This window comes from Macrobrachium rosenbergii, chromosome 22, assembly GCF_040412425.1.
Source record: "Macrobrachium rosenbergii isolate ZJJX-2024 chromosome 22, ASM4041242v1, whole genome shotgun sequence".
NCBI classification, from domain to species: Eukaryota; Metazoa; Arthropoda; class Malacostraca; order Decapoda; family Palaemonidae; genus Macrobrachium; species Macrobrachium rosenbergii.
This window is the reverse complement of record NC_089762.1, coordinates 20,005,856-20,018,701: the sequence shown is the minus strand read 5'-3', so window position 1 is coordinate 20,018,701 and position 12,846 is coordinate 20,005,856. Positions and strand designations below refer to the sequence as shown.

The 12,846-nt window shown below is 36.8% G+C and overlaps 1 pseudogene; it reads left to right on the top strand.

Annotated features, from left to right (window-relative positions):
• The window catches only part of LOC136850618 (FMRFamide receptor-like), an 18,244-nt pseudogene extending 8,973 nt beyond the window's left edge, over positions 1-9,271 (top strand).
• Positions 9,272-12,846: the final 3,575 nt, after the last annotated feature.

The following is a 12,846-nucleotide window of genomic DNA, read 5'->3' as shown; positions in this document are numbered from 1 at the left end:
ATCCTGTAGGATATCAGGGATAAAGCTCTAACATTTGAACACCTCTGTTTTATGAAAGTCACCAGATGACCACTGCTGTGAGCTGCTGCTCACCATACCTTGTATTACTGTTTCAGCAAAAAGTTTTAATCTGATTAATATTTACGGACATGAATACGTATATAACAAGTATACTTAGTGAAAGGAGAATCGATGTTTGGCACTTGGAGAGGAAGGGAGAGGAAGGGTAAAAGTGAGATCATCGCGGAATACAAGACTGGAATAGCAAAGAATCGTTGCAGTAGAAAAAGACGGCGAAGTGAAGGAGTATGGCGCATCTGGTACACTGACTGCCTCAAGTGAAGGAGGTTAGAGAAAATCCTCTGCTGATGTCCTAAGCCGGTGTCTGCCCATGGAACACTAGGTTTAATAGAGAAGGATTATTACTTAGAATACTGAGAAGGTAGAGGTGATAATTTGGGTATGTAAAGACAAGAGGGAAAGTGGCTCTGAATGTTTTTAATCCTTCATTGACAAGAAAATTACTGAAGAGAGGGTGCATTACGTATAGCTTGTTTTCCTGCTTTTTAAACCGTTTTCGAACTGCTATGTCCTAATGTCTGAACGACTGGAAAGAATATAACTAACCTCTTTTGAAATTTACAGGCAAAATTCAAAATTGTTATTATTATTATTATTATTATTATTATTATTATTATTATTATTATTATTATTATTGGAAAGGGGAGATTGAAAAGGGGAATCGAACAGTTTCCCGAAAGCTCTGTATAGATTTACATGTATATGGAATTTACATATATTTGTAGCCATACATAACTGTGGATTTGTTCCTCCATTATCATCATCATCATCATCATTATTATTATTATTATTATTATTATTATTATTATTATTATTACAAAGTAGTTTAACGAGACCATTAAGTCACGAGTCTAGGTTCTCATACAGAAGCCCGAGGGATTCGCTTTGTAGCGAGAGATAAGAACTGCAGAGAGGTAAAGTTGAAGGAGGTGAGCAACTAGTTGGAAAGGGACCTACTGGAGAAGTTGAAGGCAGAAGCAGGAGCCGAGGGGCGAGGGGACGCTGCAAAGAAGCCCGAGGACATGGAAAATAGTTATGATTATTTCCAGTAACATTCCAAAAGTGATTTTGGTCTTGAGGTTGGATAATGGGTATAATTAACGTAAAACTTGCCAGAATAAAAACTGTAAAAAACACTAAAAACAACGACTATTTCTTGACACCAGTGTTAAGATATTAGCATTAAAATTTTATTTAAAATATTATGTGTTCTTAGAAAATTAGCTGACGATTTTCCTTGCGGTTAGATTTAGTCATTGGTGTTTGAAAAACGCTGTTTTCAGGTCACTGGATCGAAAAGTCTTGGTTCATAGGCAGTTGTCAGCTGTTTCTGACCACTGTACAAGTGTCGTAGATATAAGTGGATCTCCGAACTAAATGGTCTAGTCTTGACGTGTATCCAAATGTGTTATACCGAATAACACTCGATACTGAACGATAAAGTAAAAGTAAATATCTAGAGAACGTATCAGCCACTGGGCCTGAAATTCCGAAAAAGTACTTGGTCTGTTGCTATGAGTTTTTTTCTAGACAGCATATTTACTTTAAAGGAAGTACAGTATAACTTTCTGGATGAATAATTTTATCTTAATGAACTAAATTACCAAACTCTTCTGGAATGGTATAAACGCAATGTTATGCAGATAAGATCATTCTGACATTATTTTAGCTTCTTTAGTGATTTTCACAGTAGACTCAGATACATTTTTTTATTTTTACGCAGCAGCACTCGTGACGTGGTTCTTTCGATTCCAAGAATGCTCGCAAATATTTAATCTTCGATAATTCATCAGGGTTTCTCTGACTAGTCTTGAATATGAAACTTCCAAATACCCAGAGGCAAAACCTTATGTTATTATGATGTTTGCAAATTACTTTCTGTACTCAGATCCACTGGCAATCGAGGAAGGGTAGAGGTAAACTGAACCAGCCATGGCCCGGGAGTCAGTCACCGCAATCGACACAGAGGTTCTCGACGCAAACTACTCCTTCATCTCGGAAGATTACGATCCAAACGGAACCTTCTACTATGATTATGATGAGTACGACGAACTCACCCACCTCGCCGCTTCCTCGCCGTTGCTCCGGTTTATCGTTCACGGACTACTGCTGACGATTATCGGACTCTTCGGATTAGCCGGAAATATAATTTCTATCGTCATACTCTACAGGTAAAGAAAAACGTATATTGTGTAGGACACTATATTAAAATTCACGCAATCTCTATCATATATTAAATGTACATAATAGCAACTTCATATAATATCCTTGTATCTGTTACTATATGCATCACATTTCGTTTTATATTGTATGATGTTCTAGTAACTTTCGTTAAATCAATCATTGTTCTTTGGGTAGAAGTATGTCTTCGAGTTTATGCAGAATAAAAACAAATTCCAGTTTTTATACTTAGCTTTTCTCCTTGATATAATAACAACTATTGCACATATAATTTAAAAGGTAATCTGAAGTTGAATCCTTTCATTTATAAATCAGATTTACGATCAGACACCTCTGCAGGCAGAGGTCTCTAATCATATATACGATTTATAAGTTACAGTATTCATATTCAGATTACTTTTTGGTATTAGCGCACTCATATTGTGTATAGTTATTCTACACTACCGCATCCTTGCAAATAACATGATAATTTCCACATATGATCTGGTTTCTTTTGTTAATTTTTTTTTGGGGGGGGCGTCTTTTAACTGGTAATTTTACTTCTTTCAGAGCGTTTACTTAATAATGTCTTCTTTACGTGAAGGCGTAAATAGGAGCTGATTAGGGTTGGTCAATATCTAGACATACTTAATCTAAAGATGGCTCCAAAAGTGTATCAGCAGGGTCTCAGAGATGCTCAGCGGTGGTCGTTATTCAAGTCATGATTAAATTCCGTGGCTCTGCGAAGTAAAAACGTTTAGTAGTTTACACGTAGGAGGGAAGAGAATTCTTGCTGCACTTCGCCTAAGCATCTAGTTCTGCCACTTGTATTTTTCAAGAACCCAGCTGACATTAAGAGCTGAATTTATTCTTCCACATGAACGCCTGCGCTTGCATGAACCAGAGACATTTTGGTGAACTGTAAACAGACGGGAACCAGCGGCTGAATGTTGGCTTTTAATAACATTTTAATCTCTTTTGATGTACCGTATTTTGTGTACTTTTCCTTACTTGTTAATCGATCATGAAATGCCGACAGAAAATGTAAACTTTGTCCATTTCTGGCTGTTTTTAAATGTTTCGAGTACCCAAGGCGGTTGCTTGGGAAGGCTGACCATATACATAATACTGACGCTCTTTTTCAGGCTCAACGTGCGTTCTTCAATCAACTGTTGCTTGCTCTGGCTTACTACGTTCGACTTGTTAGTGATCATAACTTCAGTTCTAGCATTTGGTCTGATTGAAATAGGCCTATACACCAACAGTATATCATGGTATGTCAATGGGCTGTTGGAAGTGTTCCCGATCTTCTTCCCTTTGGGCGTCATAGCTCGCACAGGATCCATTTACTTGACAGTGATTCTGACGGTCGAAAGGTACGTGGCCGTCTGCTTGCCCTTCCGATTCAGGTCGCTGGTGACATACGGCCGTGCGAGGATGCTGGTGATTGCAGCCTCCCTCTTCTCGGTTCTCTACAACCTGCCGAGGTTCTGGGAACACTTCTATGAGGTGAGCTGTGGTGTCTTGCTGATCCCTTGACAATAAATACTCCCTTACATATAACAGTGGCCTCCACGTTATGGATTCTCACACATACATGAACATATGCATAAGAGATATACGGCACGCGCAGATGTTACTCATACTGTTACATACCAAATGAAGGTCTTTCTCACGTTTTCATTTTTTTTTTTTACTTTTCAGCTTTAAATTTCCATTATCAATCTCTTCTCATAATTTAATTTCAATTTTCCTGTCACAGATGTAATTTGCTTTATTTGCAGCCAAATCTTTATTGATTATATATAATATTGTTCCTACAGCAGTTGTAGGTCTTTGTATCAATACAGCGTTACTGGAATTTCGGCTGAATGAATGACCTCCAGGTTAGTTCTTTGGTTGGATTAGATTAAGCCCGCCTTATGCCAGCACGGGCATTGTATGGTGGTGGCCCATGAGTGATGGTAAAGTACTGAAATGGATAAAAGGCCTAGTGTGGACCTCTGAGTTTGGTTGACAGATCGTTGTCATTGCAATGTTAAATTTATGTTAAACATTTCTATTGAAAATTGAAATTATTTAGCGTGTGGCGAAATCATGATAAGAATAATTCATTAAACATACTTCATGTTTTGATTTGAACATCTTTTGTTAATAATGGAACGCATTGTCAGAAAAAGTAACAACAATAAAAACGTAAAATATCTAATCCTTGGTCAGGACTCTTGTACTGTATATATATATATATATATATATATATATATATATATATATATATATATATATATATATATATATATATATATATATATATATATATATAATAAGAAGGTTCAAAAGAGGAGTCATTATCTGGGATTCTTGAAGATGGAGGTGGACGCACCTCTGAAATCTTAGAAATAACGTATATCCTCTTTTGAACCTTCCTCATTATTGAGGTCCGCTGTGGAAGTAATAACTTTATACACAGTTAATTTTGTGTTATTTAGATATATATTATATATATATATATATATATATATATATATATATATATATATATATATATATATATATATATATATATCAAATATCAAATATAGTATAGGTCTACTGTACATGGCCTTTGCCATTTGGTAACTTTCACACTTCACAGAAAGTGAGAATGCTGTTATTCTCCTTTCCTTGCATCTCAACTAGGTGAAAATAAGGTTGACTTTGACCTCCGAGGTGGAGGCTCTCCTGCCATTTAGGGGACATTTCTTCCCACCAAGGGGACCACAACCATTCACTAGGCGTTTCTCTGCCTTGGGCTAAATTATATCCCTATTCTAAATCACTAGAACTTATCAGGGCAGCTGTGTCCAGATTGTACTGCTTACTACCACCGTGGCAGCAATCGTCACTGAATATACATGTGTGCATTTTTAGCACCGACGCCTCTTCCCCATTGGGGAGGGGGGGTTAGTGATGATGCATTGAGATTCCACGTGAGTCGTCACTCTTTGGCAAACCAACAGTTATTCATCCATCTGTGGGAATTAGCACTGAGAACAGCAGCTCATGCAATGGGATTAGTATTAGTCTTAAAGATGTCCATTGCCTTAATTAGGACTCGACATCTCTGAGACAGTAGATTAGACTGGCTTTATATTATTCAAATAAAAACCTGTGTGAATGTGGGTGCAGAGACTTCAGCTTATGGAAATAAGTTTTGGGAATTGTCAAATGATATATGGGACCTCACATCTCAGAGAATGGACGGTGCTTGAGAGTGTGTGTAAGTGTGAGGACAGTCGACCGACGGGCAAAGAGACAGGTCCTGTAAAAGTGATGGCCAGTTGGAGCATTTGAATGATATGAATTAAAATGGCAGTTGGAATGAAATGAAAAATATAAGAAAATGAGGCATGTCAAGGGTGCGTGCCAAACTATCTTTTCCTGACTGTATTCCTCAACATTTCGTTTACATTATCACACAGAGGAACTTTCAGCATTAAAAAATGACTAAACATGCAAATAATTTTTATAAATAATTGTCTTTTTTTTAGAATTATTTCAACTCTAACCATATTTCCTAATCCATATAACTGATCCTACCTTTTTTTTCCTAGTTAAGAATACCCTGAAAAAAATCTTAGATTTATGAAGTGTTATGTTGATGGTTATTTTATCTCTCTACTTGCAATATAGTTCTGCATCCTTGCTATTACATATATGGAAGGCCCATCTTTGTATTCTGTCTCAAATTTTCCTTTTATCTAAAATTTACAACTTGGCGGTTTCTGGGCTAAACCTGCGACAAGAGTACAGATCATGGTCTAGGAAAAAGACCACGGTACAGATATTCTCCGTCAAATGTTTGCTTTTTAAATCTCCTCTTAAGCTACAATGTTTCCTCATCAACCATGGTCTCTTGTGAATAAAAAGAAAGTAATTACAGTATCATTCATCAAAGACTTTTGAGTAAAAACATAAATCTTACGAAGTCAGCATAACGTTAATCGAATTTGGTATTTACCCGCTTCTGGGAAACTTCAGGTAAACTATAACTAACGCTGAATGCTTCAGGAAATGCAGTACAAGATTAGTTGTTCAAGTTTCCTTGTTTGGTAGAATAGAATTAAAAGACGACCCCTTAGCACTAATAAAATCTTTTGTCCTTTAATCTAAAACATGAGATTAAAAAAATTAGGACAAACTTGCCCAATGTATTTGGTAATGTACTGTATATGAAAATTTTACCTCAGACATTAATTTAGAAATTTTATTTACAAAGACAGTAAACATGACATAAAGTTGAACATGGTGAAACTTTATGAGGCCATTTCTCGACTAGTGCCATGTTTTAGGATGCATAACTTAGTTCTACTTCTCATTATGGTGAATTCTGCTTTGAAATTGAGGCAGTAGTTCTTTTACAAGACTTTTTAAATAGTTCCTCCCGGTGACAAAAGCGACACGTATTTTCTAAATTTCCACAACGAAAGGATGGAATAGATACAATTAACGTCTGTAATATATTAAAAAACCTTATGTTTCAGAGAACTAAACCAAGTTTCATTCTCAACAGGAGCATCAGAAGGACGGGAAGAGTTACTTCGTTATCAGACCAACGGCTCTCAGACAGAATCATCTTTATCAGCAAGTGTATATCACCTGGATGTATTTGATTGTCCAGTATTTGATACCATTCCTCAGTCTCTTGATCTTAAATGGTCAAATCTACCTAGAGGTGCGTATTTAGTTTCTTCTTAGTGTCCGCGGATTGTATGCATGCATAGACAGTAATGTATGTGGTATATATGAAAACGTACAACATCCTTTAGACTGACTGTACTTTACAATTTACCTAAAAACAAAAACAAAAACTTTTCTCTAAGCAAAATCAGCAGTGAAACTGAATAACGAAATCTGCAACTAACAAAGGCAAAGTTTAAAATAACGTGTAAGAAATGTTGCTTTGTGCAGAATGTTTACAACTAAATAAAACTGGAAATTTAGGCTATTATATTAACATAATACTCACATCGGCTAGCCAACGTATTCTGAAGAGAACCTCATAAGGAAATAGTCTTTCCTGAGCTGAAAACCCTCCCCAACTTTGGACTTCTCTTCCTTAACTCTCGAATTCCAGATTCTTTTTGATTTCTTGAGTTCTTCTTCAACAATTTTTATGCAGTTTTGTATGATATTTGATCTTAATTTTCCTCTTTGGAGAGAGAGAGAGAGAGAGAGAGAGAGAGAGAGAGAGAGAGAGAGAGAGAGAGAGAGAGAGAGAGATTGCTATCATCTGAAAAAATATTTGTAAGCCAAATTTATCATCTGAATCTTATTTTCTTTATGTCAATTTCCGAGGCATGATTTTTATCCTTTCCTTGTGTCCCATTAAAATGTAGAGAAGAAAATGCTTCATAAAATGTTTCGAATTGTAGTCATCCATCTCTCTACCAAGAGCCTGCCAAAGGTGAAGAGTGTTGTACATTCGTGTGTCTCTTCCGCAGGTACGAACCGCCAACCAAGGGATCCAGCTTCTCAGCAGACGACAGAGAAAAGAAATCAAACTGGCCCTCATGTTACTTGCTGTTGTTATAGTGTTCTTCTTGTGCAATGTCTTGGCCTGCATCTTAAACATTCTTGAAATAGCAAACATCGCTATTCATAAGCTGAAGGAATTCAGTAACCTTCTCGTCACTATAAACTCTTCTGTGAACTTTATTATCTACTGCACGTTTAGTCAGAGGTTCCGAAAGGACTTTCTGAAAATGTTCCATTACTGCTGCGTAGGCCGAGGGCTGGAGTTGGTGAGTGCCTCGAGCACAGGAGGCTACGAAGCAGCGCGTAATGCAAGGCCCACAGAGATTGTCATGGTCTCCATCAGAGGTGATCCCCGCAAAGGCCAGTTATTGAATGCAAACGGCGCAGACGACAATACACTCTGAACATCTTTTGCGTTTTGTTGTCAAAATGAGGACCTACAGCGGACGCGCTTATTCCTTGCAGGAGCAAAATCAGCTCTCTCTGATCCGGTTTGTCCATAATGTGATGAGTATCTGACCACTTTGATATAAATCACTCTGGAGTCTATTTTTTCCCCCAAAACAAAGGTCCTGTTCATATTTCGTAAAGATTAAGCTATATTGGCAAAAAGGGTTATTCCTTCTCCTGCTACTATTGAACCTTATGCTAAAAATAAAATTACAATTATGTACCATAATTTTAGGAAATAGATTAAACCGCAGTATCAGTGCTATTTACGGAAGAGCCGCGATGATATTTGATTTTATAAACTTTCTGGCAGGGCATCCTCTTCCTGCTCATCCAATAATTTTGTAGAAAATCTTTTTTAGATCTCTGACGTCCGCATTTCTTCCGAATACGGTTCAACTTACTGTTGAAGACGAATGAGGCACATTTCCTACCCCACTGTGAACTCTGGCCTTATGATGAACTTTTTGTCTTACTTTCCATAGACTCGGGAGGATTGCATTGTTCCGATGATGACTTCTGTTAAGTAAGGAATATTACAATTCAGACGCGATTTGAGGCTCCATTATAGTGTAACTGTTGTTGCTAGTCCCTCATCCTTCCTAAGCGTCAAAATAAGTTTAGAAAATGATCCATTTCTATCGCGTGGCACAAAAGGTTTCAGAAGTGTAGAAGTGCTTACTATAGCGTAGCGTAGAGGCAGAACCCACTAAGACAGCGGTATTTAACCATATTAAAAAACCCCAAAAGAATCTCAAGAATTAAGAAAGGGAGAGACATCCGGTATCATGGTTGCAGTTCGTCATTAGCATCATAATTTCTATTGTCATTCTTTTAATAAAAAATCCTTTTATGTCTTTCTGCATCAATGATAGTGTTGGTAATTTTTCTTCCTTTTTTTTTCGTCTGGAGGATACATTTTATTTTCATGCAAATGCGGGAAAATTCACGCTTTCCGCTTTTATTCCCAACGTTATGAGTACTTAATGTACAGTATACTTTCCAGTGTTTCCTCACAATTGTTTTATATATTCACATCCAAAAGAAATATTTCCATTAACTATTATTTGTTTAATCATGCCTTTGTTTCCTTTTATAAAAAATTACCTGTTATCATTTTCAGAATCTGTGCTAAAGGATGAATACTCATAGATATGAATGAAAATAATAGAATGGTGTGACATATACATAAATGGTAAGAACATGGATATTTTTCACATGCAGGATTTACTGAAGAAAGTAAATCTACTCTTAACGCCTCAAAAAGTAGAACCGTGCGGGTTCCTGCTAGTTGCTGAGAGAGAGAGAGAGAGAGAGAGAGAGAGAGAGAGAGAGAGAGAGAGACTCTGGTTTCAAGCATTTACCCCATTTATAAGATGACACGGAAGAAGGACTTGAAATCTACTAAAAACGTGCGGAAAATTTCCAAGGAACCACCAAATTCTAGAAATGAGGGGGCGACGGTCAAATTGAAAGAAGCGCAGTGGAGGCCAATCTTCAATCAAGATGGTTCTCCTGCAATCTTACCTGTTCTTTGGAAAATGGACAAAGGGCGTTTGGGACTTTTGCACAAATCAGAGAAGTTATCTTTGAGACTGGACGGTATTTTGAAATATAAAACTTTTTTCTTCACCAACCGATTAGCTGTCTGGTCAACTTTGATAACAGAATAAGACGTCGTCTGGTGTTGAATTTCCTTTGATTGAACGGTGTTGCAAATTATGTCACAAAAGTATTCTTATTAATGATAAGAACTCTAAAAATTCAAACAAGAAAAATTCAAAACTCATGAATTTGGCGTTCTTGTTACTAAATACGCATGGCTTTAAAAATATTCAGTAATCTGCGTATCTCCAAAAACTACTCAAATTTCTAATATTACCAATGTTTACTTGATATCCCAGTGGAGCCCAAATTTCATACAGCCTAATTACGATATATTACTTCTTTTGAAAACCTTGGCATTACTTCTTCCCTCCAATAAGAAACAAGAAAGTGAGGAACTCTTGGCATTTAAGATTTTCCACCTCCATAGTTGTGAATCAAAGGGAGTCAAATGAATGAAAGTAAATGTCATCATAATAATATTTACTGGTGAAGGTTTGGCTTCCCAAAGAGATTGTCAGTGTCGGGAGTAATATGGTATCGGTCCTGCCCTGAAGTCTATTTAGTAATATTATTGTCATCACAGAGGTAATTGTTTTTGTTGTGCAACGATGGTGATCATACAGTAACAACAAAAACAAGTAAAAAATGCGCCGAAGTGTCTTCGGCGCAATCGAGTTTTCTGCACAACCATATAATGCTATATGAAACTTTCAGCCGCGGCCCGGTGGTGGCATGCGTTGTTGCCACCTATAGCGGTGCCAGACGCACGATCATGGCTAATTTTAACCTTAAATCAAATAAAAACTACTGAGGCTAGAGGGCTGCAATTTGGTATATATGGTGATTGGAGGGTGGATGATCATACCAATTTGCAGCCCTCTAGCCTCACTAGTTTTTAAAATCTGAGGGTGGACAGCAAAAGTGCGGACAGAAAAAAGTGCGGACAGAAAAAGTACGGACGGACAGACAAAGCCGTCTCAATAGTTTTCTTTTACAGAAAACTAAAAAAGTAATGATGATGATCATACTACCCGCGCTACAAGCAATAGCAATGGTGAAAATCATGGCGATAGGCGTGAGGCAGTCAGGCGAACAGACAGAGAGGTGCTTTTGTTCTACAAATTGTGTTCTCAGTCTGCTTCTTTTATTCAAATCCCCTTACAGAAGATCTTCAACGTTTAGAAGATCGTTTTTATTGATATATATATGAAATATATATTTATTATTTTTCATTATTAATTATGGTTCGCCATTTATACCACTTCAACATTATTCATATTTATACGTATAATGACGTATGTTACCACTGATTTGTAGCCTTGTCTTCGTCACTTGCAGAGAGTATCCAGTGGAGAAGTTTTAAGACATTTTCTAAATTTGGCCCTCTATAGTTGTTGAAAAAAGGATAAGGTTCCACTTGCTGCGTGGTATATTTCTAAGCCTGAATGTCATTGCTGGGTTCATGTAACATGGAATGTTGGTGTTCCCCAAGATTGTCACTTGGCACCATTCGAGAGTTTCTTCTTTGACGAACTGGATCAACTAGAACTCAAGACTTATGAGATTATCAGATTACATCTCTCTGGAAGTGTAAGTTTTATTCCATTGTGCAACTGAAATCGCATAATATTTCCCAATATATTGTTTATTTTGGTGTCCATACATGGCCTTGGAAACTGCAAAAATTCAGTCTAATTCACGGAGAGCAAATGTTCTGAATTTTGGCCTGGTACTTCACAACTTTTAAAATAACTGTTGGGAGCTTTGGTACTTAGGTCGGGATGCAATCCGAATTTATGGCTGTTAAGATTTCTTCACATAAGGAAGTAAAACTGTTAAAATTAACCTGGGAAATGAGATGCAACACGGGAAAATAAAGTGGATCAGAGCTGCAGGTATTTAAATCTTGCTTGCTCTTCCCAGGGTTATTCTTGTTACGTTTTTAACTCTGAGATATGACTCTTGAAGAAATATGAATTCATATCCACTTAAAGACTCATTATGATTTATGAAGAAGGCAGTAGTTTATCCTATCAGCCTGAATGTCATGCTTGATTATGCTATCCATGACAAAGAATTTCCTGAAGCTTAGAAACTACATTACACTACATAAATTTCAAACATTCTGTAACTAGGGACTGAAGTGAAAGTTCTTTAATGATAAACAATACCTTTAATTTCACAGGCAACTTGTTTAGATGAGCACTTTAAGAAGTATTGGATATGAAACTTTCCTTCAAGGAAAATTTTCACTCGTTTCCGAGCTCTGAAACTAAGACGTGGTAGATAGCGCTCTTGCTTAGTGACATTCCGACAGTGGCACAAGGTTCTTGATCTTGAATTCTGGCAGTATCTCTAGAATCTTGTTCCTTCTCCCGTCGTCATGCAGTTGTGGTACTGACGAAGTTGAATGAGGGCTACCATCTCTCTCCAAAGGTCGGGGTTTTCTTGCAGATGTCGAGACAAATCTTCAGCGCTTGTCCTCTCTGGAGAACAAATGATGATAATATAATTTGCCAATTAATCCAGTAAGCTTTCTTTCAAAGCTGGAGTCGAACGTTACCTTACACAAAAACAAGCAAATAAAATTACTTGAAACTCAGTGTGTATCCTTTGTTTCATCAATTGGGATGCATCAAGCCAAATTCTGGACAAATATTTGGAACAAAATGATTGCAGTGCATGCGTTAAAATATTGCACCTGTAGATAAAAAAATTATTCAGTTTAGAAGACTAGAAGTGAATTCATTAAGACAAATCTAACTGAACTTGTTTGAAGAACTACTCGCAAATCGAGATTCTAAAGCTTCCTATGAGAAAGACTATTTGAAACACTTGGTAAACAGAAATACGTAAAAACATTGATTTGTCCGATTATTTTCCTTTACGTACTGTCTTATTGTTTTCACGGACAACATACAAATGGAAAGATATGAAAAAGTGAGGAAACTTTCAAGAAGGAAGTTAAAACGCTGTGAAATTTCCAAATAGGAACATGACTAAGCATTGATAACTTCTGACAAAATGTAC